The following is a 27,124-nucleotide window of genomic DNA, read 5'->3' on the forward strand; positions in this document are numbered from 1 at the left end:
ATAATAAACAGTATAACTAACATCACACTTTGTGGTAGTGATGGCTTACAGTGAATGATGTCGGATTTGTGATCTCCGAAGAAGATTTAGCTTTGGGACCAGGGACCAGGCTTGATTACTCAAGAGCTTTTGTGTAGCAGAGTTTTTTTTTTTTTTTTTTTTTTTTTTTAATTTTTATTAGTTGGAGGCTAATTACTTTACATCATTACAGTAGTTTTTGTTATACATTGATATGAATTAGCCATGGATTTACATGTATTCCCCATCCCAGTCCCCCCTCCCACCTCCCTCTCCATTAAAGTGAAAGAGGAAAAAAAATAAAGTGAAAGAGGACAGAGAAATCTTCTGACACAGACATCAGAAGGGGGACAAAGAGTGCCCCACTGCTACTCTTAGAGAAGGGAGTTATATAATTTTTCAATTGGTTATTACAATAAATCAAAAGAATGTCTCAAGGTTGTAAAGATCTTACTAGACCCACTCCCACAATTTACATTTTAAGATGACAGGATTAGAACTAACAATAGAAAGATCTTACCAGACCCACTCCCATAATATACATTTTAAGATAACAAGATTAGTCAGAAGGTTCTTGTTAAGGAGAAACATATCCTTGAGCAAGATACAAAGCAATGTGGAAAAAAAAATGTTTGCCCTTTTCTCCTCCTTGACAGCTTCAGACTCCTTTCTACTTCTCGAGGGCCCTGGGCCCCTTTCTCCTCTTTGGGGACCCTGGACTTCTTATCAACCTTCCAAGGCATTAACTCTCTCATTCCCCCATTTTCTTTTAGGAGACTTATTTTACCAAGGGAAAGGGGCATTGTTTTTGTTCCATAAATACTTCCCGCTGTTGAGGGGCATTGTCCCTAAATTGTTGAAGCAACATATTCTCCTAACCCTCATATTGAGGATCTCTGATCCAGGGGTCCCAAATAATAGTTGGAGGAGGCTGTGGCACTCGTAGGAGCTTGGACAACCATTTGTAACTTAAAAGCTTTCAGACGGTTAGAAACAAACCCTGTTATACAGTTACAGATGTAAGGCAAAATAGTCATTAAACCAAGTTAAAACATAATCAAAATTAAAAGTTACATTATGTCCATAGTTACATCAGTCCATTTTAGGATTGTTAGATGTCATCAGATCAAGAAGAGGTGTCACATATGATTGTTGTTGGTGAAGGTATTTGCAGAGTTGAAGAAAGTCCTTTCCTTGAAGCAGAGAAACCCACCATGTGAAGCCTTCAGTTGATGAGGAGGGGAGCTCTCTGCAGACCCAGCAATTAGACCAATTACGGAATGCAGCGTAAGAATGAGCCTAGGACAGGAAGGCATTGTCTTGAATGTCAAATGGCAGACTCAGGAATTTTAGACTCAGCAGATGCAGGCCCACATAGATCATCAGGTCTATTTGAAAAGTAAAAGGTGAAAGCATAGAGGATGAAGACATAAAATGACATTGTTTTAGTTTTGGTCAGGATGCCACTTTTTAACTCAAGTGTGGTGCACCCACGAATCAATTCCTGGCACCTTGACAGCTGTGGGAGAAGAAAGAATAACCTGGTAAGGGCCTTCCCAGAGGGGCTCGAGAGATTGACCTCCAGATCCCAATGTCTTTATCAGGACCTCAGTTCCTGGCTCAAACAGCAGCTTGTTTGACTCAAAGGCTGGGTCAGGAGTTAACCTCCTGGTAATGTCTGTTGAAAAGCTAAAAGCTGAGTCACATAGTTAATTTTAAGGCTTCAGGATCTATGAAGGATCTATGATATCTATGACAATATCTGCACAAAATGGTCTACCATAGAGACAGTCCCTTCTTAGGAACAGTTCAAGCCCTCATTAAAGCTATGGGTAAAACTTTAAACCAACTGTCTTGTGTTTCCTGAGTTAGCTTACACAGATGCCTCTTAATAATGTCATTAGCCTTTTCAACTTTTTCTGAAGATTGGGGTCTCCAGGAACAGTGTAAGTGATATTCTATTCCTAGAGCTTTTGATACCCCTTGAGTTACAGTAGCTTTAAAAACAGAGCATTATTGCTCTGAACTTTAGAGTTTAAGATCCCATTCATAAGAAGTCAATACAGTAAGATTTTACCCATTAGTAAACATATGAGCTTTCAGTTCAGTTCAGTCGCTCAGTCATGTCTGACCCTTTGTGACCCCATGAATCGCAGCACACCAGGCCTCCCTGTCCATCACCAACTCCCGGAGTTTACTCAGACTCATGCCCATCAAGTCGGTGATGCCATCCAGCCATCTCATCCTCTGTCGTCCCCTTCTCCTCCTGCCCCCAATCCCTCCCAGCATCAGGGTCTTTTCCAGTGAGTCAACTCTTCGCATGAGGTGGCCAAAGTATTGGAGTTTCAGCTTCAGCATCAGTCCTTCCAGTGAACACCCAGGATTGACCTCCTTTAGAATGGACTGGTTGGATCTCCTTGCAGTCCAAGGGACTCTCAAGAGTCTTCTCCAATACCACAGTTCAAAAGCATCAATTTTTTGGCACTCAGCTTTCCTCACAGTCCAACTCTCACATCCATACATGACCACTGGAAAAACCATAGCCTTGACCAGATGGACCTTTGTTGGCAAAGTAATGTCTCTGCTTTTAATATGCTATCTAGGTTGGTCATAACTTTCCTTCCAAGGAGTAAGCATCTTTTAATTTCATGGCTGCAGTCACCATCTGCAGTGATTTTGGAGCCCCCAAAATAAAGTCTGACACTGTTTCCACTGTCTCCCCATCTATTTTCCATGAAGTGATGGGACCAGATGCCATGATCTTAGTTTTCTGAATGTTGAGCTTTAAGCCAACTTTTTCACTCTCCTCTTTCACCTTCATCAAGAGACTTTTTAGTTCCTCTTCACTTTCTGCCCTAAGGGTGGTGTCATCTGCATATCTGAGGTTATTGATATTTCTCCAGGCAATCTTGATTCCAGCTTGGGCTTCTTCCAGCCCAGCGTTTCTCATGATGTACTCTGCATATAAGTTAAATAAGCAGGGTGACAATATACAGCCTTGACGTACTCCTTTTCCTATTTGGAACCAGTCTGTTGTTCCATGTCCAGTTCTAACTGGTGCTTCCTGACCTGCATACAGGTTTCTCAAGAGGCAGGTCAGGTGGTCTGGTATTCCCATCTCTTGAAGAATTTTCCACAGTTTATTGTGATCCACACAGTCAAAGGCTTTGACATAGTCAATAAAGCAGAAGTAGACATTTTTCCAGAACTCTCTTGCTTTCTCGATGATCCAGCAGATGTTGGCAATGTGATCTCTGGTTCCTCTGCATTTTCTAAATCCAGCTTGAACATCTGGAAGTTCATGGTTCACGTATTGCTGAAGCCTGGCTTGGAGAATTTTGAGCATTACTTTACTAGTGTGTGAGATGAGTACAATTGTGTGGTAGTTTGAGCATTCTTTGGGATTGCCTTTCTTTGGGATTGGGATGAAAACTGACCTTTCCCAGTCCTGTGACCACTGCTGAGTTTTCCAAATTTGCTGGCATATTGAGTGCAGCACTTTCACAGCATCATCTTTTAGAATTTGAAATAGCTCAACTGGAATTCCATCACCTCCACTAGCTTTGCTCATAGTGATGCTTCCTAAGGCCCACCTGACTTCACATTCCAGGATGTCTGGCTTTAGGTGAGTGATCACACCATTGTGATTATCTGGGTCATGAAGATCTTTTTTATACAGTTCTTCTGTGTATTCTTGCCACCTCTTCTTAATATCTTCTGCTTCTGTTAGGTCCATACCATTTCTGTCCTTTATCAAATCCATCTTTGTGTGAAATGTTCCCTTGGTATCTCTAATTTTCTTGAAGAGATCTCTAGTCTTTCCCATTCTATTGTTTTCCTCTATTTCTTCACATTGATCGCTGAAGAAGGCTTTCTTATCTCTCCTGGCTATTCTTTGGAACTCTGCATTCAAATGGGAATATCTTTCCTTTTCTCCTTTGCTTTTCACGTCTCTTCTTTTCACAGCTATTTGTAAGGCCTTCTCAGACAACCATTTTGCCTTTTTGCATTTCTTTTCCATGGGGATGTTCTTGATCCCTGTCTCCTGCACAATGTCACAAACCTCTGTCCATAGTTCATCAGGCTCTCTGTCTATCAGATCTAGTCCCTTAAATCTATTTCTCACTTCCACTGTATAGTCATAAGGGATTTGATTTAGGTCATACCTGAATGGTCTAGTAGTTTTCCCTACTTTCTTCAGTTTAAGTCTGAATTTGGCAATAAGGAGTTCATGATCTGAGCCACAGTCAGCTCCTGATCTTGTTTTTGCTGACTGTATAGAGCTTCTCCATCTTTGGCTGCAAAGAATATAATCAATCTGATTTCACTGGTGATGTCCATGAGAAGAGTCTTCTCTTGTGTTGTTGGAAGATGGTGTTTGCTATGACCAGTGTGTTCTCTTGGCAAAACTCTATTAGCCTTTGCCCTGCTTCATTCCGTACTCCAAGGCCAAATTTGCCTGTTACTCCAGGTGTTTCTTGACTTCCTACTTTTGCATTCCAGTCCCCTATAATGAAAAGGACATCTTTTTGGGGTGTTAGTTCTAAAAGGTCTTGTAGGTCTTCATAGAGCCATTCAACTTCAGCTTCTTCAGCATTACTGGTTGGGGCATAGACTTGGATTATTGTGATGTTGAATGGTTTGCCTTGGAAATGAACAGAGATCATTCTGTCGTTTTTGAGATTGCATCCAAGTACTGCATTTCAGACTCTTTTGTTGACCACGATGGCTACTCCATTTCTTCTAATGGGATTCCTGCCCACAGTAGTAGATATAATGGTCATCTGAGTTAAATTCACCCATTCCAGTCCATTTTAGTTCACTGATTCCTAGAATGTCGACATTCACTCTTGTCATCTCCTGTTTGACCACTTCCAATTTACCTTGATTCATGGACCTAACATTTCAGGTTCCTATGCAATATTGCTCTTTACAGCATCGAACCTTGCTTCTATCACCAGTCCCATCCACAGCTGGGTGTTGTTTTTGCTTTGGCTCCATCCCTTCATTCTTTCTGGAGTTATTTCTGGAGTTATGAGCTTTAGGCATTAGCAAAACAATAGTAGCAATTACCCTTAAGCAATGTGGCCATAGCCTTTTTTCAGTAACAAACTAAACTCTGATCCTGTGGGCAAGCTCAAAGTTGGAGCCTGCAAGAGAGCAGTTTGAAGAGTCTTAAAAGCCTTTTGAGTCTCTGGGGACCAAACCAGCTTGTTGGTTTGGGCCTGCTGAGTCTCAGTTATAAGTTTATATAAAGGCTGGGCAAGTTCCCCATAATCCAGAATCCAAATGCAGCAATAGCCTGTAATCCCCCAAAATCCTCTCAATTGTCTTAAAGTCATATTTGGCTTGTTTAGGAATTTCAGACAATAAAGTATAAGGATTAGGCACTATTATTTGTATATCTTGAACAAGTCTCCATTTATCATTTGACTTTTTCACACCCAAAATTGGAGTTTTCCTTTAAATTCTCAATGATGGGTTTTAACCCCCTTAACCTCAGGCTTTAGTGGATACTGCTTTTGATGTGAAAATAGGTGAGGGTCATTGAGCTTGATAATGACAGAACAGCATTTTGTGCTCAACCCCAGTTTTTCCATCAGTCCACACTCTAGGATTTACATTTTGTTCAATTTGGAGAGAAAGAGCAGGCTCCATATTCATGAAAACAGAGGCCTGGACCTTGCTCAGTATATCCCTCCCCAGAAGGGGTGAGGGAGACTCTGGCACAATTAGAAACTTGAGAAAATAGCACAGAGTCCTAGTTGCAGCTTAAAGGACAACTGAAATAATAACATTTGAATCATCCAGACAGTCCCATTATGGTAGTGTCTTGGGAAGAAAGCAGACCAGGTGCTTCAGTGAGTACAGAGAGAGTTGCCCCAGTGTCCAAAAGAAATTGACTGATTGCCCCCCCCCACAGTAATTAATACCTGAGGTTCTTCGTGTGTAATTAGGATGGGAGGTTGTGTGGGGACCCTGGGGCATCTGCAGTCCCAATTGTCTTGAAAGTCCAACCCCTGGGGGCTACACCTTGGTGGGCAGTCTCTTCTGCAGTATGGTCCTTTGTGGACCAGACAACGAGCTGGGGCAGCTTAGATACCTGAAGGCAATCCTACTTGAGATGCCCATCCTTTCCATAGTAATAACCAGTCCATCCCTTTTCACCTGGCTTCCTCTGGGCATTTTTCCAAAGGCTGTTTCAGAGCAGATCTAACAGCCATTGTTGGGGCTTCAGTCTTTTGCCTGGTTCTTTTTTGCCTCTTATTTTCCTCCTCATATTCTCTACCATAATATACTGTCTGAGCCAGCTGCAACAGTTTTTCTAAAGACTGATTTGGTCCAAATGCCTGTTTTGTAACTTACAGCAGATATCTGGAGCTGACTGAGTGAGAAATCTATCTTTTAAGATTATTTCTCCCTCTAACTTTCAGAATCAATGTCAGTAAACTTGCAGAGAGCCTCCCATAGTCTATCTAGGAATTTACCAGGAGTTTCCTTCTCTCCCTGTTCTATGTCAGCCAACTTAGCATAGTTTAAAGTCTTAGCATGTGCTTGCTTAAGTCCTTCAAGAATACATCCAGCAAAGTGGCTCTGTTATTGGAACTGCTTGGCTCCCAGTAGGAAGGAGGGCTATTTCATGTTCCCTCTTTTCCCTTGTCTCACGTTCAAGCCATTCATCTCCAAAAGCAGTTCAGTTCAGTTCAGTCACTCAGTCACGTCTGACTCTTTGCGACCCCATGGATTGCTAAGCACACCAGGCTTCCCTGTCCATCACCAACACCAAAAGGAGTAGCTTCCCCTAAAACTTGAGTTTTCAAGTTAGGAGTCAGCATCGGCCCCAAGGCATATATTACATTTCTCCAAGAAAGGTCATAAAGTAAAATTAGTTCCATAAAGGTTTCTGTGAACTTTTCTGGATCCTCTAAATAGTCTTGACCACAATTGGTACTGTTTGAATTTCTACCAAGACTGAGACAACCCCTCCTGGAAGGGTGCCCTGATTCTCAGCCTGTTCAGTTGGGAGCCCCAGATACAGGGGCAAAGTAAGAGAACAGGAGGGAGCTGAAGGTTTCACACCCAAATCTGTACCCTTAGGACATAAGTCTGGCATGTCTCACAGAGAGATAAAGAGCAACACATATGGCACTTCTACCCATTTCTCTTGTTTTCTACAGAACTGGTCTAATTGTAAAACAGTATTATAATTAAGAGACCCTTCAACTGGCCAGTGTTCCCCATCTTCCAAAGGATACTGTAGCCATTCAGTATTACAGAATCTCAGGCATGTCTTTTTAAATTCTGGGGATCAAACTTGTCCCAGTTTTTTAAAAAATACATTTTAAAGGAGTGGTTCTGGAACTGCTAGCTCCCATCTGTAAGAGAGAAAAAAGTGGCATCCACAGCCATGGCTTCTTTCCACCGGAGGTGTCCCTCCCTTCTTTAGATGGGGTGTAGATAGACTTTCCAGCAAAGCTTTCCTTTCCTGGCCAGACTTAGTCTGCCCCTTACCAACGCAGGTAACTTACTCATCCTTCCTGGTTCTACCACTGAGGTAGGGTGGAGATGCATCAAGGGTAGACCTGATGGCATCCCAGATTGATTTTCAGATCCTTACCACCACGACCTCTGTTTAATTTGCCCTCTTCTTCTGATGACACCCAGGTTGGAGCAGAATAGCTTTCCAGAATGTTTCCCAAGCTAAGACTACTAGGGGAAGCATCCATCTTACATGTGCCCATGCACATCTCCTGAGTACATCCTGACCACAGTAGAAGTGGTGAGTCATAAAGGGATGAACAACAACCAAGATGTCCCTTCTGAGTGTCACCACACCAGTACATATGAGGTCAGCCAGTGAGGAAAAAGTGATTTTTGTCCTCAAGCTACTAGGGCCAATCCTTCCAGTTCATTTCCACAGATTTCACAAAAGAAATATCTAGGAGTTGAGACAGAAGCCATTCAAGAGCTTTCTCTGGTCTGCTAAGAGCTAGCACTACCAAAGGAAGAAGCCCACTGCACTTCCAATCTGACCAGATCCTGCAATTCCCGATCTGTGTCCTCAAAAACCTCATGGTCACCAGCAATGCTTCTATCCACACAGATCAGAGGCACAGCCATGACAAAGACTCACTTTTAGGTTGCTGGCCCCTGAGGCAGGCAGCCAAGAGAGTGACCTCTAGCCTGAGAGATGTTCCTGGAGCTAGAGCTCCGCCTCACTCCCAAACGTGCTCTTGTAACTTTTGGCTCCTAGCAAGGCTAGGCACTTCTGTACAAGGGGTCTAAGTAAAAGTATACAGTAGCTGCATGGATCACAAGTCCCTTGGAAGTCTATGATCTGACAGATTAGGTTAGTAGTTCTAATTCCCCATGCAATTATGAAATGGTCAAAGAGACCAGGAAAAGGTGACCAAGAAAGTGAAGTTTGGAGCACACACTTCGCCCATTTCTGGCCACTCCCTTCACAAGGACCTTGGATGTCTCTTGGCATTGGCAGGTCCATATAAACTCCCAACAAGGCTCCCCTTTTGGGGCTGCCTTCAGTCATTAGGAAGGCACCTCAAAACTGCAGAGCAGGGCTCATCACTTGCTTCACGCAGGGCATGTCATTCATTCACACAAGCACACCGTAGAGTTAGTAAAGTAAAGCAGAAAACGTGTATACTGAGAAAGCAGAGAGGCTAGAGCTCTGAATGTTCTTACCTTGTCCTGAAGATCCTGGACGAGCCCCCAAGATGATAGCTTACAGTGAATGATGTCGGATTCGTGATCTCTGAAGAAGATTTAGCTTCAGGACCAGGGACCAGGCTTGATCACTCAAGAGCTTTTGTGTAGCAGAGTTTTATTAAAGTGAAAAAGGACAGAGAAAGCTTCTGACATAGACATCAGAAGGGGGACAGAGAGTGCCCCCCTCACTAGTCTTAGAAAAGGGAGTTATATACTTTTTCAATTGGTTATTACAGTAAATCAAAAGAATGTCTCAAGGTTGTAAAGATCTTACTAGACCCACTCCCACAATTTACATTTTAAGATAACAGGATTAGAACTAACAATAGAAAGATCTTACCAGACCCACTCCCACAGTATACAAGTTTTAAGATAACAAGATTAGTCAGAAGGTTCTTGTTAAGGAGAAACATGTCCTTGAGCAAGATACATTGTTATATTGACTAAGACAAAGCAATGTAGAAAAAAAAAGTTTGTCCTTTTCTCTTCCTTGAGAGTCTGGACCCTTTTCTCCTCCTTGGGGACCCTGAACTTCTTATCAACCTTCCTATGGAATTGACTCTTTCAGTAGAAGACTGAGTGCTTTACTTCTAAGATCAAAATAACAAAAAGGTGTCCACTCTCATTGTACTGAATATTTGTCCCTGAAATCATATTAGAAAATGTGTGAGAAGTTATCCAGTTTGGAAAAGAAGAATTAAACTGTTTTTATTTGCAGGCGACATCAGTATAGAATATCCAATGAAATCTACAACAGCAATAAATAACTAAAACTAAGAAGTAATTTAAGCAATGTTGCAAGATATACAGCTGATATATGAAATCCACTGAATTGTTTTCTATGTAGTAGGATAGACAATTGAAAATTAAAATAAAAATAGTAACATTAACAATAACATTTAAGTATGAAAAACTTAAGAATCTGGCAAAATATATGAAAGGCAACAATGCAAAAAATGGACAAAAGATTTGGACAGGAAATTCACTAAATGAAGATATACAGATGATAACTAAGCACTGCACACCAAGATGATAGCTCTAGTGAGAGAACAGACAAGAACAAGTGTGATGAGGATGTGAAAAAAATTGAACTTTCATACACCATTTATGGGAATACAAAATAGTATAGCCCTGGTGGAAAACATTATGGAAGTTGCTTAAAAAGTTAAACATTGTGTTACCATACGACACAGCAATCCCACTCCTAGGTATACACCACAAAGGATGAAAAAAAATGTTTACCCAAGGACTTAAACATGAGTGTTTATAGCAGTCCTATAGTCAAAAAGTTGAAGCAACTCAAATGTCCACCAACTGGTGATCAAATAAATAAAATGTGCAATGTAATATTATTTGGCCGTAAAATGAATGGAGCTCTGATACATGCTATAACATGCTATACCTCTGAAATGATTATGTTAATTAAAAGAAGCCAGGCACAAAAGGCTGCATATTGCATTATTCTGTTCATGTGAATGAATATGTCCCAGATTAGGTAATTCTCTAAAGACAGAAAATAGAGGAGTGGATGCCAGGGGACAGATGAAGGTAGAAATGAAAAATGTCTGCCAACTGGACAGCATTTCCCATTGGAGTGATGAAAATATTCTAGAATATGGTAGTGGTTATGGTTATGTAACCTATGAATAAATTACAAATCAATGAATTGTACATTTAACTGGTAAATTCATGATACATGGACAACATGTCAATAAATAAAAAGCTAAAAAAAATCACTAAACTTAACTTCTAGGTCCAGGAAATTTATCCTTCAAAAATGAAGGAGAAATAGATATTCTCATATGAACAAAAAATAAGACAATTGATTCTCAGCAGTTATCTTGTCTGTAAGAAATGTTAAAAGAAGTTATTTCCACAGGATATGATATTAAACAGAAACTATGAGTTAAGAAAGAAAAAGTGCCATAAAATAAATAAATAAATGAAGGTAAAATAAAAGGAAGCATTTTTCTTATTATTAATTGGTAAAAGATAAATGCTTGTTTGGGCTTCTCCATCTTTACTTTTCACTGATTATGAATCTTCATAATTAAAGTGGGTTTCATGTACACAACATATATTTTGGCTCAGCAGTAAATAATCCACTTGCAATGTAGGAGCTGTAGCATACTCGAGTTCTATCTCTGTGTCAGGAAGATCCCTTGGAGGAAAGCATGGCAACCCACTCCAGTATTCTTGCCTGGAGAGTCCCATGGACAGGGGAGCCTGGAGGACTATAGTCCATAGGGTTGCAAAGAGTTGGATATGACTGAAGTGACTTAATGTGCATGCACAAATGTCTGTTTAAAGCAATAACAGCAAAAATGTATTGAGTGTTTATAACAAACAAATAAGTATATGGTTGCAATATCACAAGACAAAGAATGAAGGAACTGAGAATACTCCACTAATTATATGAGAATTGATATAATGTTATTTGAGGGTTCAGTTCAGTTCAGTTCAGCTGCTCAGTCATGTCCAACTCTTTGTGACCCCATGGACTGCAGCATGCCAGGCCTCCGCTGTCCATCACCAACTCCCGGAGTTTACTCAAACTCATGTCCATTGAGTCGGTGATGCCATCCAACCATCTCATCCTCTGTGGTCCCCTTCTCCTCCTGCCTTCAATCTTTCCCAGCATCAAGGTCTTTTCAAATGAGTCAGTTCTTCGCATCAGGTGGCCAAAGTATTGGAGTTTCAGCTTCAGCATCAGTCCTTCCAATGAATATTCAGGACTGATTTCCTTTAGGATGGACTGGTTGGATCTCCTTGCAGCCCAAGGGACTCTTGAGACTCTTCTTCAGCATCATAGTTCAAAACATCAGTTCTTCGGCACTCAGCTTTCTTTATAGTCCAATTCTCACATCCATACATGACTACTGGTAAAACCATAGCTTTGACTAGACAGACCTTTGTTGGCAAAGTAATGTCTCTGCTTTTTAATATGCTGTTTAGGTTGGTCATAACTTTCCTTTCAAGGAGTAAGTGTCTTTGGCTGCAATCAGCATCTACAGTGATTTTGAAGGCCGCAAATATAAAGTTTGCCACTGTTTCCACTGTTTCCCATCTATTTGCCATGAAGTAATAGGACCAGATGCCATGATCTTAGTTTTCTGAATATTGAGTTTAAGCCAACTTTTTCACTCTCCTCTTTCACTTTCATCAAGAGGCTCTTTAGTTCTTCTTCACTTTCTGCCGTAAGGGTGGTGTCATCTGCATATCTGAGGTTATTGATACTTCTCCCAGCAATCTTGGTTCCAGCTTGTGTTTCATGCAGCCCAGCTGATGTACTCTACACATATGTAGAGTACATATAAGTACAGTACATATATGTAGAGTACATCTACATATATGATGTACTGTAGATGTACTCTACATATAAGTTAAATAAGCAGGGCGACAATATACTGCATTGACATACTTTTCTTATTTGGAACCAATCTGTTGTTCCATGTCCAGTCTATTGTTCCAATTGAGGGTGGACGTATATTATTTTAAAATGTATATTGTAAGGCATATTTCAACACTAAAATGTTTTATCAGAAAAGGGTCTAAACTGTAATCATAAAAAAATATTCAATTAAAATAGGAGAAGGCAGAAAGAGACAGAGAGAATCAAAGAAAAAATTGAAAGTAATGAATAGAAAGCAGTCACAAAGATGCTAGATCATTAATTACTCTAAATGTGAATTCTCTACCTATACCAGTCCAAGGCAGAGGTTGTCAGAATGGATAAACCACAACAATAGCGACAACGAAACACAAAACCAAAGTACATGCTGTGTACAAGAAACCCACTTTAATTATGAAGATTCATACTTAGTGAAAAGTAAAGATGGAGAAAACATCATTGCCAACACTAATCTAAACCATTACAGTATACTAACACATATATATGGAATTTAGAAAGATGGTAACGATAACCCTATATGCAAAACAGAAAAAGAGACACAGATGTACAGAACAGACTTTTAGACTCTGTGGGAGAAGGCGAGGGTGGGATGTTTCAAGAGAACAGCATCGAAACATGTATATTATCTAGGGTGAAATAGATCACCAGCCCAGGTTGGATGCATGAGACAAGTGCTCAGACCTGGTGCACTGGGAAGACCCAGAGGGATCGGGTGGAGGGAGGTGGGAGGGGGGATCGGGATGGGGAATACATGTAAATCCATGGCTAATTCATGTCAATATATGACAAAAACCACTACAATATTGTAAAGTAATTAGCCTCCAACTAGTAAAAATAAATGAAAAAAAATTTAGACAAAGCATACTTTCAAATAAAAAAGATTAACAGGGGATAAGGAGGGACATTAGATAATGGTAAACAAGTTACTTTTACAAAGACACATAGCAATCCTTACCATTTATGTACCTAACAACAGAGCATCAAAATACATGAAGCAAAATAATAGAACTTGAAGGAGAAACAGTCCACCATTACAGTTGGAGACATCAACCCTTGTGTCATTAATTGATAGATCCAGCAAGCAGAAAATCAATAAAGATATGGATGACCTGAAGGGTACTATCAATCAACTTGATCTAAGTGACATTTATAGCATAATCCATCCAACAACAGAATAGACATTCTTCGAAGGTTCACATGAAACATTCACCAAGGCAGACTACATTCTAGGTCATAAAACATACCTTAAGAAATCTAAAAAAATAGAAATCATATAAAGTATATTCTCTGACAAAACTGTAATTAAACTATAAATCAATAATAGAAAGAGGGCTGGAAAATCCCCATGTTTGGAAATTCAACTACATACTTCTAAATAAACCATGGGTCAAAGAACAAGTCTCAACATATTGAACTAAATGAGAATGAAAATACAACCTATCAAACTTTGTGATAGAGTTAAAACAATGTTTAGAGGGACATTTATAGAATTACATTCAAATATTAGAAAAGAAGAATGATCTGAAATTAATAACCCATTTCTATTTTAGGAAATAAAGAAAGAGGCTCTTAGGGACTGCAGTCTGTGCATCGCTGGAGGCCTGGCCCACCTTGCAGATTGCTATGGAGAATGGCTTTGGGGTTGTGCACAGCTGGGAGAAGGCTGTATGGCTGGGGGATGCAGTGGAGGAGTACTTCTGCAATGCTGGCTTGGAGCTAGATGAGGTGAAGGACTTCCTCCGGGAGCTAATGGTGAACGAGTTTAATATGGTTGTGGGGGGTGGTAGTCTGCCCCAGGTGAGTCAGCAGCTACAGACCACGTTCCACCACTTCCAGAGGAGTGACAGGGCTGCTCTGAAGGCGATGGTCTCTCTCATCACCAAAAGAAAGTATAAGGTCAGAGCCAATGGACTGACTACAGCCAGAGAGACTGATAAGGATGATGGTACAAATAGCATGGAGGAGGTGGAGATTGCAGCTATGAAAGATGGGGCAGCTACAGATGGGATGTGCCCACAGTCTGACCACTTTGGTCCAGACTCCCAGACTATTAAGGAAGAGGATATAGTGGAGGATGGCCAGACTAGAGAAAGAAATGAGTGGGGCTGGAAACGGTCTGGGTCCTTGTTTGCTTGGGACTTGTTTGTAGGGTTTTTGTTGGAGGGTTGCAGACCTCTGGACTGGTTATCTCATCTCCATGCTCACCCCAGTCCCTTATCCAGATTCTTCCAGGGGGCAGAAGAACCCAAGGGTCCTTGGTCTTGGGGTGAACTGAGTGATAAGGTCTGGTTTCCTAGCAAAGTGTCTCCTGGGTGCAATTAGTGTGAAGAAGGAGGGATGAGTGGTATGGGAGTGACTGGGGGAGAAGCTATCACTGGTAGACAGGGGAATAGTAGGCAAGGGAATGTGTGAAAGGAGAGGACCAGAAGGAGAACCAGTGTTCCTGCTGGGTAAGGCATGGTGAGATGAGCTTGCAAATGGAAGCAAGATTAGTTGAAGATGAGAACCAAAGTAGCTGTGGCACCTCTCCCTCTCCCCTTCTCCTAATCCCCCACCCTCACACAGAGCGAATCTATGCTCCTGCCCAGATATTGGAACCTCCTAGGAAAGTTCGCTTCCTGCAGCCCAGTATCCAGCATGTCTAAGTCCTTGCCTAGGCAGTGGGCTAAAGGTGCCTCGATTTTGTTTTCTGTCTCCTCCAACCTCTTTCCAAATGCCTCATCCCATTAAAGTCCAGGGATGAGGCTTAAGACCTCAATAAATAATGCCTTATTGTATTAAAAAAAGAAATGGGGAAAGAACAACAAATTAAACTAAAGTAAGTGGTGCTGCGATGAACATTGGGGTACACGTATACTATCAAGAGTGAAACAGATCACCAGCCCAGGTTGTATGCATGAGACAAGTGCTCAGGGCTGGTGCACTGGGAAGACCCAGAGGGATGGGATGGAGAGGGAGGCGGGAGGGGGGATCGGGATGGGGAATACATGTAAATTCATGGCTGATTCATGTCAATGTATGGCAAAAACCACTACAATATTGTAAAGTAATTAGCCTCCAACTAATAAAAATAAGTGGAAAAATTAAAAAAAATAAACTAAAGTAAGCAGAAGAAAGGGAATAATAAAAAAATAAGTCAGAAATCAGTGAAATTGAAAACAGAAAAATATTAGGGAAAATCAAGAATGCTAAAAGGTGCTTTTTTGAAAAGGTCAATAAAATTGATAATTTTCTAGCCAGTCTAATGAATACAAGAGAGACCCAAATTACCAATATCAGGAATTTTAAAAAGGTTCATCAATACTGATCCCATGGATATTAAAAAGATAGTACAGGAAAGCTGTGAATAACTGTACGACCACACAAAGTTAATAACTTAGATAAAATGAACCAATTTTTTGGAAGGCACAGATTATGAGTATTAACTCAATGAGAAACAGATAACCTGAAAGTATTATATTCATCAAAGTAAATTGAATTAGCACTTGAAAACCTTCCAAAAATAAAGAACACCTGGTCCAGATGATTATCCTTGTGTATTCTGTCAAAAACTTAAGGAAGACTTAATACCAATTTGACAATATCTCTTCCAGAAAATAAAAGAGGGAACACTTCACAATGCATCTTATGAGGTAAGCATTAAATAAAAGAGGGAACACTTCACAATGCATCTTATGAGGTAAGCATTGCCCTAATATCAAAATAAGAAGACTTTTCAAGAAAAGAAAACCATATACTACCATTTCTCATGAACATAGATGTAAAAATTCTCAATAAAATACTAGCAAATTGAATCCAACAATACATAAAGGGATTGTAATGGATTATAACTAAGTGGCATTCATTCCTGGAATGTACAGATGTTTTAACATTAATAAATCAATCAGTGCAAGTCAGCATAATAACAGGTTGAATAAGAAAGGCAATGTGATTATTAATATATGAAGACAATGCATATGAGAAAGTTCTACACACTTCATGATAAAAACTCTCAAAAATCTAGAACTAGAAGGGAATTTTATTATCATCAGTTCAGTTCAGTTGCTCAGTCATGTCCGACACTTTGTGACCCCATGAACCGCAGCACGCCAGGCCTCCCTGTCCATCACCAACTCCAGAGTTCACCCAAACCCACGTCCATCAAGTCGATGATGCCATCCAACCATCTCATCCTCTGTCGTCCCCTTCTCCTCCTGCCCTCAATCTTTCCCAGCATCAGGGTCTTTTCAAATGAGTCAACTCTTCGCATCAGGTGGCCAAAGTATTGGAGTTTCAGCTTCAACATCAGTCCTTCCAATGAATACCCAGGACTGATCTCCTTTAGGATGGACTGGTTGGATCTCCTTGCAGTCCTAGGGACTCTCAAGAGTCTTCTCCAACACCACAGTTCAAAAGCATCAATTCTTTGGTGCTCAGCTTTCTTTATAGTCCAACTCTCACATCCATACATGACCACTGGAAAAACCATAGCCTTGACTAGACGGACCTTTGTTGGCAAAGTAATGTCTCTGCTTTTTAATATGCTGTCTAGGTTGATCATAACTTTCCTTCCAAGGAGTAAGCATCTTTTAATTTCATGGCTGCAATCACCATCTGCAGTGATTTTGGAGCCCAAAAAAATAAAGTCAGCCACTATTCTACCATTTCACCATCTATCTGCCATGAAGTGATGGAAAAGGATGCCATGATCTTAGTTTTCTGAATGTTGAGCTTTAAGCCAACTTTTTCACTCTCCTCTTTCACTTTCATCAAGAGGCTCTTTAGTTCTTCTTCACTTTCTGCCATAAGGGTGGTGTCATCTGCATATCTGAGGTTCTTGATATTTCTCTGGGCAATCTTGATTCCAGCTTGTGCTTTATCCAGCCTGGCATTTCTCATGATGTACTCTGCATATAAGTTAAATAAGCAGGGTGACAATATACAGCCTTGACGTACTCCTTTTCCTATTTGGAACCAGTCTATTGTTCCATGTCCAGTTCTAACTGTTGCTTCCTGACCTGCATACAGGTTTCTCAAGAGGCAGGTCAGGTGGTCTGGTATGCCCATCTCTTTCAGAACTTTCCACAGTTTATTGTGATCCACACAGTCAAAGGCTTTGGCATAGTCAACTAAAGCAGAAATAGATGCTTTATTTATTATCATAGTAAAGTATATATATGAAAAACCTATAGCTAAATGATACTGAATGGAGTATCCTTTCTCCCTAAGATAGGCAATAAGCAAGGATGTCCTCTCTCACCACTCCTATTCAACATTGTACTGGAAATTCTAACTAGGGCAATAAAATGAGACCAAGGAATAAAATGTGTAGAGATTGGAAGGGAATAATTTCTTCATTCAAAGATATATGGTTGTCTACAGGAAACCGCAAATACTTCACAAAATACCCCTGAAACTAATGAGTGAATGTATGAAGATGGCAGGGTACAACTCAATATACAGAAGTCAAATGCTTTCCTATATGCCAGCAATGAAAAATTCAAATTAGATTTTTTAGGAATACAGTATTTATAACAGCAACCCAAAATGACATACTAAGGTATTATTAGTTTAATAAAATATGTGTGGGATCTGTGCACAGAAACAATAAAATACTGATAAAAGAAATCAAAGTAGATCTAAAGAAATTGAGAGATAGTCCATGTTAAAGGATTATAGGACAATATTGTAATGAGACCAGTTCATTTCAATTTGATCTGTAGATTCAGCATAATCCAAATTAAATACCTAGCAATGCAGGGAAGGTTTTAGACATTTTCAAGGTAATTCTAAAACTTACACAGCAAGCAAAAGACCTGTAGTAGCCAACACAATCCTGAAAAAGAAGAACATGATCCATGAAATGAAACGTGAATAACTTGGAATTTTTTACTGACATTAAGGTATTTTGCTCTGTAAAATACACTCTTAGGAAAATCCAAAGTTATAACTTGTATCCAAAATACACAAAAAACTATTAAAGATCCGACCCCATACCTCACCAAAGAAGACATATAGATAGCAAATAAGTATGTGAAAAGAGACCCAATATCATCGGTCATTATGGAGTTGTAAATCAAAACAACGAGATACCACTAAAACATTTCAGCATGGCTGAAATCCAAAAAACTAACAATTCCAATTGCCAGTGAGGATGCGGAACAATAGAAACTCTCATTCATTGCTGCAGGGAATGGAAAGTGGGACAGCTACTTTGGTAGATAGTTTGGCAGTCCTTTGGAAAGCTGGACTTCCCTGGTGGCTCAGAGAGTAAAGCATCTGCCTACAATGTGGGAGACCCAGGTTCAGTCCTTGGGTCAGGAAGATCTCCTGCAGAAGGAAATGGCAACCCACTCCAGTATTCTTGCCTGGAAAATCCCATGGATGGAGGAGCCTAGTAGGCTACAGTCCATGGGGTCACAAAGAGTCGGACACGACTGAATGACTTCACTCACTCACTTGGAAAGCTGAATATACTTTTACCATACAATCCACCAGTGGTGCTCCTAGATATTTACCCAACTGATTTGAAAAGTTATTTTACACAAAAACCTGTACACAAATGTTTATTCATAATCAGTCAAATACAGTTTATTTATGGAATGTATGAATATTTATTCATAATCATATGAATAAAGCAGCTTTATTCATAATCCCCCCAAATTGGAAACAACCTAGATGTTATCTGGGAGGCAAATGGATCAACAAACTGTGGTACAGCCAGCAATAAAATGCAATTCAATAATAAAAAGGAATGTGCTATGAAGGAAACCAGTCTGCAAAGGATACACACTGTATGGTTCCAGTTCCATGACATTCTGGAAAAGACAAGAGATACACAATAGCTGAGTAGTTGTCAGAAGTTTGGGGAGGAGGTAACATTGGATAGGTGAAGTACAAGGGATGTCTTAGGCTGATGTAAGTATTCTATGGTACAGTAGTGGTGAATACATAGCAATGTGCATTTGTCAAAATTCACAGAACCAGACAGCACAAAGTATGAATCTTTTTTTAAATTGATTGTAGATCACAATTGTAGTTCACAAACTCCAATTGGCAGACTGTGACAAAACAACAGTATAACAAATGTACAAAATACCTGCACTGAAGTGAGTAGGGGACAAGGGTGCTGACCTAAGTAACTTTGGAAATGAGTGGAAGCGTTAAGTCTAAAGACAAAAAGAACTGTACATAGCACTATGTTCTAGTTGAAGTCGTTTCCCGTTGTGTGAGTTAACAATTCTCAAATCACCATTTAATTAATGTGTTTGAAAAAATAATAAATGAGCGGCGTTTGGTATGAGTCATATTTCTCACTGTTTGAGTGAGAGGATACAGACAAGCAAGGAAGGAAGGCTGGAATGAACCCCCTTGGCCCTGGAATAGAGTCAGAGACAATAGTGCAAACTCATGTTTAGCTTGATATAGATATGGGTGGAGATACACACACATATTGACAGAGAAATAACTACAGATATATTAATATGTATATACACAGGTTCATATGTATAGATATACTATGTGCCTCTCTCCACTAGAGAGACAGACTAGAGGCAATGACACCTTCATAGCAATAAGCAAATCTAGCATCTAGAATGTAGTGTCTATTTCCATTGTCCAAAGAAAGAAACCAGGGTTCCTTTGAGAAATGGTGGATTCCAGGGCAAGGGAAGGAAATAGGTAAGATCAGCCTGGAGCATCTTGTAGGGCTATAAAGTAAGGGCATGCTCAAAAATACAAAAGGATCAGGACATGTCAAAGCGACGTAGGAGCCAACCTGAAAAAGCTCCCAATGGCCAAAACTGGAACAAACTAAACAATGCAATAAGTAAGGGAATATTAGATTATAACTCAAAACATTAAATAATCATTCAAGAGTCTATACTGACATAAATAAATGATTGAATCACAAATTAAATGAAAGAGAACAAATCTCCCTTACAGAAGAAGTCCAAATATTTTATATAGTTACGACCCTCACAGGGAAGTAGAACATCACTCCCCACCCTTTAACTGTGTATGGTGACTTCCTTCCAATGAGGACAACATGAAGAGGAGGAAAGCAGTGGAGAAACTTGATGAACACTACCTTGGCCAGGTGATTGGGGTCAAAGTCAACAGTGAAAAGTCATGTTGATAACATGTTCTGTTGGTATGCTGAAATGAAAAATCATACTTTGCCTCTTTGATCTTCCTCCCCAAAACACATAACCCCTGTCTAATCTTCTGAAAAATATCAGATAAATCCCAGCTGAGTGTCTTTTGACAAAATACCTGATCATCTCTCTATAAAACTGTCAATGTCATCAAAACAAGGAAAGCCTGCAGAACTATCACAGTCAAGAGACACCTAAGGAGTCAGGACAACTCCATCTAATCCTATAGGGCTTCTGGGTCAGAAAAAGGACATTGGGTAAAAACTTAGGAAAATCTGATTAAAATATGGGCCGCAGTGATAATGCATCAATAATGGTCCATGAGTTGTGATAAATATGCTAATGTAAGACATTAACAATCAGAGAAAACTGATGTGGAATACAAAAAAACTGTTTGTACTATCTTCATAATTTTTCTGTAAATCTATAACTATTCTAAAGTTTAAATTTAATTTAAAACAAAAAATAAGGTATAATTTTGTTCCATTTGTTCCAAGTAGCTCCTGTGTGCTGTGCTCAGTTGCTCAGTGTGTCTGAGGCTTTGTGACCCCATGGACTGTAGCCTGCTTGGCTCCTCTGTCCATGGGATTATCCCAGGCAAGAATACTGCAGTGGGTTCCCATTTCCTCCTCCAGGGGATCTTCCCAACCCAATGATCAAACCAGTGTCTCTTATGTCACCTGCATTGGGTTTACTATTGAGACACCTGGGAAGCCCAGAACACCTATAATCTCACCCATTTTAAAGGTGAGACTACCAAGGCTTCTCGAGGTAAACTGAGTAGCCCAATATCATAGAGATTTGCACATGAGAAACTAAACCTTCAAAGCACACCCCAGATTCCATAGCGCATGGTGTTCCTATCTCTACCTGAATTACAGAAACCAGGTCATAGAGAAATGCTATGATTTTGTAACTCCTGTTTGGTTTGCATATTTGGATTATGAAGTTGATGGTTCTGCTTTTGGTTGATTATATTTTTCTTTCTGGGTTTCATAATATGGAGGTTTTTTGACAGATAAAACTTGAAGAGACGACAATAAAGTAAAGATCATTGTTTTGCACAAGATGAAATCTGTATCCTTCTTCTGGGGGGAGAGAACAGAATGGTGACATGATCGCTTCCAGGCTGGCTCAGGACCAAGAAGCAGGATGCAGAGGCTACTCTCTTGGACCAGCCTGGGCCACTCTCCAGCCAGAAGGTGCATCCAGCTCCAAAATTCTCTTCTTCCCACACCTTCCCATTCAATATAGTCTTTTCCAAAGGAAAGGGAGTTCATGGCCCCAAAGATTCTCTGAACTCCATGTTTCAACTATTTCCACTTCTCTCCCCTCTGGGAGTGAGTTGAGATGGGATGCAGGGTGGAGAGGTGGAGAAAGGGGCAAGTGTCTCTTTTCTCCTTCCCTCAGGAGACAGCAGAGTCAGCATGACCACAACACCCTTGTCCTCCTCGTTCACATTTGCTATGGCACTAAATGTAAATGCACCTTCAAATTGCCCCTATTTACTGATGAACAAACTGAGGCTCGATGGTGTGAAATGACTAGTCCAAGGTCACACAACTAATAAGAGGGACAGAATTAAGGATGGACCTAGAGAATATACTAGCAGATGGGCAGAGGGAAGTTGAAGTAAAAATACATGCTTTTTCTCTTGATTTCCTCAATAAAGTAGGAACACAAGAGGAAATAAGTGTCATCATGAGGTTTGGGTCAATGAGGCAACCAGCAGGTGTGAAATGCCAGACACCCGAGAGTGTCCTTGTCAGGTGTGTATGCAAGTGACGTACAGTGCAGGTGCCAAAGCAGACACTTCAGGGCAATAGACCTTCTGTCCCTAGTTTGAAAAAGACAGGCAGAAGGAAATCATCTAGACCAGTTGTGTGACAAAGCCACCTGTTGATTGTCTGATATTTTTCACTTTTCCAGTGATTCTCTTGGCACTGGTGTAGACAGTCTGAGGTCAGGCCCCCAGCTCTGTAATTACACAGGCCACAAAGTCAGCGCTTTCCTTAATTACACAGGAAATGAAGGATAGGGGGATTATTTTTCAACCTGAATTATACAGTGTGAACTGCCCAAATTTGCAAGACAACGCCAGTGCTCTGGACTTGGCAGCCTGGATTTCTGTGTGTGAATTGCATAGCCTTGATCAACTCCCACACTGAGCCTACCTGGGAATTACTGGCTCCCCTTCCCCTGCTAGCCAGTTTGTACTGTGAAATATTTTATTACTTAAGCGCTTTTTGAGGGCAAACACATTACTTCCCTGTGTTGAAAATGCAATTGATCTCCTGTTCAACATCAGCCATAACATTTAACTGCCCTGGAATCCTGATTCAATGAAAGCCTAGTAATTTGACTAAAAGGTGATTATGGCATCTCAACTGAGTTTTGCATCCTCTTCCCTCTATACAAATTACATTGCCATTGAGTAGGCATTTAAAGGGAAGTTGAAAATGTCCATCCATGCAGAAACGATTTCTCATCTCAGAAAAGAAGAGCGATTAGGTAGCCAGGTTGTCTCATGGGCCCCAAACACTGAAGGGCCTAAGTGTGACAGCCCATCAGAGTCAACTAGATGAGCTTCTCACCTTGCTGCTGGGCCTTGGCCAATGAGGATCTTAATGACCACCATGGTGATCAAAAGAGTAGAAGTCCTTCCTATGTTCACTGAATTGAGTAAGCCATGGTGTTCTTTTCAGATCCGTTGGTAGTGAGGTGGATCTCCTAAGAAAATCAACACCAACAAAAATGATGGAGCTCTGTGAAAGGCAGAATAATGGCCCCCAAAGTTATCGATGTCCTAAATCCAAGACCTGTGAATATGTTACCTTACATGGCTGAAGGGAATTTGCAAATATGAGTAAGGTTAAAGACCTTGAGATGGGGAGATGATCCTGGACCTTCTTGACTCCAATCACGAGTCCTTAAAAGCAGAGAATCTTTCCTGACTGTAGTCAGCAAGAGATATCACAATGGAAGAAGGATCAGAGAGAGGCAACGTTGTTGACTTTGAAGTCTGAGGAAGGGGCCATAAGCCAAGGAGTGCAGACAGTCTCTAGTAGCTCCAAAGCCTCTGGAGAGGAGCACAGCCCTGCTAATACCTTGATCTTAGCCCAGTGAGACTCACGTGAGACTTCTGGCCTCCACAACTGAAGGATAAATTTCTGTTGGTTTAAGCCACTAAGCTTCTGCTAATTTGTTCCAGCAGTCATACAAACCAGTACAAGCTCAGATATTGATCAACAAAGACTTGGTCAGGAAACTTATTGTCCCTGCTAGAAGACAACAATGACGCATCAAGGGATATAGTCTGTGCCTTTCTAACCAGTAGAAATGAATTCTAGAATGAGTAAAGTGGAGTTCAAGCCAACCATCAGGATTTTGTGAAACAGACACACATCCAGTCAGTTGTTTGGACATTGGACCATCTGAGCCCGCACAACTTTCCAAGGTTCACTGGTCCCTTGCCCAGGCAGTTTCTAAGGCAGATATACCTCCAATAACAGGAAAGGAAAACTAATAGCAGGAGAGGGAGAGGAGGCAAAAGAAAGAGGTGCTGCCAAATGTTTTTGGCTCAATTCAGTCTATTTGAGCTTGAAATCCCCTTTAAATATACATTTTGAGTTTTAATGGCTTAATCTAAAAGTATAGTCTCATAATATGCATCATTTATTCTCCCTGAGCATATTATCTAATACCTGCATTTCAAACTGCCCTAAGTGGCTGACATGCATACACATGCACACACGCACACACAATCACACACACACACTCACACATATAATAACTCACATATGCTGATGTGCCAAACTTGGTAAAAGCAGTCTCAAGCTTCATTCTGTGAAGAACAGAACATGAATGTAAGCAGTCACCCAGAGCATGGGTTTAACGGACACTGTCATTTTCTCCAATTTTGCCCAAATGAGGTTTTCTTTTTTACAAAAATATCACATTAGGAGCTCTTCCTTAAGATGTTTGTATGCGCGGTTGGATTATTCATTCTCTATTCACAGAGCCATCCTAATCTAATGAGTAACAAGAGTCTAAAAGCTAATCAATAATGGAACACAGCTCTGCCTATGGAAGAACCCGTGGCTCCTCCGAGAGGAAGCTACACCAGAGAGTCAGCCTCCGAGGGCAGTTCCAACTTTATGTTTATTTTATGATGACTCAACTCCATGTGTAATTCTTTGTATTGTCACTTCCAATTATTTTTGGAACAAAAACACCAGGGAAATGAGTTACTCATTTCAAAAAGTGCGTTCATATTTGATAAATAGCTTACAGATTAGAGAGAAGATGTTTACTGAAACCAGGATTCAAAGCGCTTTTCCTGGGGATCAGGCAGACTCGCTAGATGAAGGATGACAAAGCTCCATCACCCAGATCGTCTGAAGCTATTATCTCAAGACTGTGATGACTTGCTCATGAAGGCAGTTCCCTGGGAAATAGAATTATGACAATAAGACTTTCAGGGGAGTTCTGGCCAGAGACAAGACCCTGGGAGGCCTGCAGCCATCCTCCAACTTCCTGTTCAGTCTCTCTGGTGATAGAGGCGTCAGGGCCTCTTCTGGTTTGAGGGATGAGAGCCAACTTCCACCTTTATTGTCTCATCCTGCAGTGCCTGGCTGCCCCAAGCTTCGAGCACCTCTGTTCCCAAGTCCTCAGTTCCTCTTCCATTTCAAGCCACAGCAGAGATTTGGGAGCCAAGACGTTATTTCTCTGTGCCCTATAAAGGTAGAAACGAAAAGTCTCTTCTTACTTACACGCTTCTATTGGTATATTTAGCTATTGGATTGTCTCATCCTGTTCAGGCTGCTATAACCAAATACCACAGATTGGGTGCTTTATGAACAGCAGAATGTTATTTCTCAAGGTTCTGGAGACTGGAAGTCCAAGGTCAGTGTGCAACATGATCGTGTTCTGGTGAGAGCCTTCTTCTGAGTTACAGACATTGGACCTGCTTTTCCTCATGTGAAGGAAGGGACAAGGGATCTCTGCTCAGCTTGTTTTATAAGGGCACTGATCTTATTAAAGGGCTCCACCCTCATCACCTTATCTCTTCCCAAGGGTCCTACCTCTTAATACCATTACCTTGGGGGTTAGGATTTCAACATATGAACTTGGGGAGGACACAAGCATTTGGACCATACTGTGAATTATTTACTGTAAAACTTTGCTGAAAAAATAGCATGCTTCATTCATTCATTCACTTGTTCACCTGGCCTACATATACTTTCTCAATTGTGTATTCTATTCTGGAATATACACCAGGTGCTGGGGCTCCACCTCATTTACATAACTCATTTCCCCCAAAATAATGCTTCTCCTTTTTTTTTTTTTTCGTTTTTTTTTTTTACCTTAATCTCTGCTGACCTCAGTTCACAAGCAGAGGGCAGTTTGTCTCAACTGGGAAGATGACTTAGCAGCATCTCCTACATCAGGGTTATTTTGCTGATAGAGAAACTGGGCAGCTACAGGAACCTCATTCCAGCTGCGGTCTAGAGAAGGATTGCTGGAAGACTTGACCTCTTTGAGCATCTACTTCATAGGGTTGTTTGTGAGCGTTAAGTGAGTAAATACACATTAAGTGCTTAGAATTATGCCTGACTTGGGACAAATGTTTTGGGAATGAAAGATACTATTTAAAATTTTGAAAACTTGGTACTTCTGGTAGTCTAATGGTTAAGACTCCATGCTTCCACTATAGGGACCCTGGGTTCGATCTCTGGTCAGGGAAATTAAGATCCCACATGCTGAAAGAAATAATTAAGACCTGGTATATTCCAAGTGCAGCCTGGAGCCAAACAGCTGCCCAACTGGTCTGAGGAAACCCTAGTAATTCTTTGAGGAGTGACTAAGCTCTAGCAGGCGAGGAAGGCCTTCTGTCTATGGTGGTCTGGACATTCAAGGCTGATCTAGAAACACTTGCATTGGCTCTACGATGGAGACCTTGGCTATTAAGGCTTTCTATTGCTGACACCAAGCCCTGCAGCTTAGCAAATGCTGTGGCAATGTTGAGGAGTAATGTTGATTGACTCAGCTCAGTTCAGTCGCTCATTTGTGTCCAACTCTTTGCAACCCCATGGACTACAGCACGTCAGGCTTCCCTGTCCATCACCAACTCCCTGGAGCTTGCTCAGACTCATGTCCATCGAGTTGGTGATGCCATCCAACCATCTCATCCTCTGTCATCCCCTTCTCCTCCTGCCTTCAATCTTTCCCAGCATCAGGGTCTTTTCTAATGAGTCAGCTCTTCACATCAGGTGACCAAAGTATTGGAGCTTCAGCTTCAGCATCAGTCCTTCCAATGAATATTCAGGACTGGTTTCCTTTAGGATGGACTGTTTGGATCTCCTTGCAGTCCAAGGGACAGAGGAACCTGGAGGCCTACAGTCTATGTAATTGCAAAAGAGTTGCAGATAACTGAGCAATTTGAGCACACGCACACACACAAAATATATGAAGGATATAATGGTACTATGCTAAGTGCTTCACATATATAATCCATCAATCTTCACAAAAACTTTGTGAACCTGGTCCTCTTATTCATATTTTACTGATAAGGAAACTGAAACTCAGAGGAAAATTATTTTTCTAATAACACACTACTATTAGGTGGAAAGGGTTGAAATTTGAATCTGGAGTTTTTGGACTCCAGAAGCCATCCACTGTCTTTCCCAATGAGACTACATCCTTACTGAGAGCAGGAGCTCAATCAGAGATTTTCCCAAGACCCCCGCTCCACTCAAGTGAGTCTGAGGTGACCAACAGCCTGGTCTGCCAGAAACCTTCCAACACTCCGTTCACCCCCAAGACTTCTTGA

The 27,124-nt window shown here is 40.8% G+C and overlaps 1 pseudogene; it reads left to right on the forward strand.

The window, feature by feature from the left end:
• Positions 1-7,813: 7,813 nt before the first annotated feature.
• LOC110137394 (pre-rRNA-processing protein TSR2 homolog pseudogene) lies at positions 7,814-23,139 on the forward strand (annotated as a pseudogene).
• Positions 23,140-27,124: the final 3,985 nt, after the last annotated feature.

This window comes from Odocoileus virginianus, unplaced genomic scaffold (assembly GCF_023699985.2).
Source record: "Odocoileus virginianus isolate 20LAN1187 ecotype Illinois unplaced genomic scaffold, Ovbor_1.2 Unplaced_Scaffold_7, whole genome shotgun sequence".
NCBI lineage: Eukaryota > Metazoa > Chordata > Mammalia > Artiodactyla > Cervidae > Odocoileus > Odocoileus virginianus.